Raw genomic sequence first — 1312 nt, 5'->3', positions numbered from 1 at the left:
ACACACCACATCTGCAAAACCATAGACTAATTTTTGGCCTTTGACTCAGTTTTCAATTTCATAAAACACTTTTGAAGGTTTCATTGTGGGCGAGGTCACAAGTTCACTGAAGAGCAAGAGACGGCTATCGTGAATTTGGTTTTGGCCAATAATGCTATAAGAATTCGTGAAATATGTAATATCCTTGATGCCACAATTTTTGCTAACATAAATGCTGTGAGCTCTCAACAATACATCGTGTCCTCCAGAGAAATCAACTGAGAATGAAACAGCTGTATAAGGTCCCATTTGAAAGGAACTGTGACAGAGTCAAGAACCTTCGACATGACTTTGTGGAGGTATGCATACAACACTTTCTCCAATATATCAGACTTGCACCTACCAAGTCAAGCTATTGGGTTGTGCATATACTGATCTACATGTTATTTAGTCTTTTACAGAGAATTTTGGAGATGGATGCCCATGCTATCATCCATGAATACATTTATGTGGATGAGGTGGGCTTCAATCTCAGCAAAACCAGAAGAAGGGGGAGAAATGTCATTGGACAAAGGGCCATTGTCAATGTCCCTGGACAACGTGGCGGAAACATTACAATGTGTGCTGCAATTACACAGAATGGTGTCCTGCACCATCATGCCAGACTTGGCCCCTATAACACTGATCACATAAGTTTTCTGGATGCTGTTCATGATTTGCTTGTTCAAGGTCTGCAGAGTGAAGACCAGGCAAGATTTGTCATCTGGGATAATGTCAGCTTTCATCGCGCCCATCAGGTCCAAAACTGGTTTGTTACTCATCCCCATTTTTCTGTTGTCTACTGCCTCCATATTCACCATTTCTAAACCCTATAGAGGAATTTTTCTCCACATGGCGCTGGAAAGTGTATGATCGTCATCCCTATGTCAACATGACACTTCTCCAGGCAATGGTGGAGACATGTGGAGACATTGATGCCGCCTCCATCCAAGGTTGGATACGCCAAACAAGGAGGTTCTTTCCACAGTGTTTGGCAAGAGAGAACATAGCATGTGACGTGGATGAAGTATTGTGGCCGGACCCAGCCCGGAGGAGGGATTGAGCCTAGATGCACCCAACCATCACACACACACACAATTCCTTTGGAATAATAATCTGTTTTCAAAATTATGTTTGGATTCTGTCCAACTACACATTGTTGTATTTCTTTTCTTTTCTCTAGTACTGTATTCACAACCACAAATGCTTACAGTAAAAAAAATAAATCGTTTGTTTTCAATCTTGCTTTCGTGTTTACTGTGAATTTTTCAAAATCTCTCTGACAATTACTTTC

The 1312-nt window shown here is 41.2% G+C and overlaps 1 pseudogene; it reads left to right on the top strand.

Moving 5' to 3' along the window:
• Positions 1 to 910: 910 nt before the first annotated feature.
• Positions 911 to 1312, top strand: part of LOC107677645 (myomesin-3-like) — a 62141-nt pseudogene continuing 61739 nt past the window's right edge.

This window comes from Sinocyclocheilus anshuiensis, unplaced genomic scaffold (assembly GCF_001515605.1).
Source record: "Sinocyclocheilus anshuiensis isolate Anshui unplaced genomic scaffold, SAMN03320099.WGS_v1.1 scaffold796, whole genome shotgun sequence".
NCBI lineage: Eukaryota > Metazoa > Chordata > Actinopteri > Cypriniformes > Cyprinidae > Sinocyclocheilus > Sinocyclocheilus anshuiensis.
This window is presented reverse-complemented; position numbering and strand designations above follow the sequence as displayed.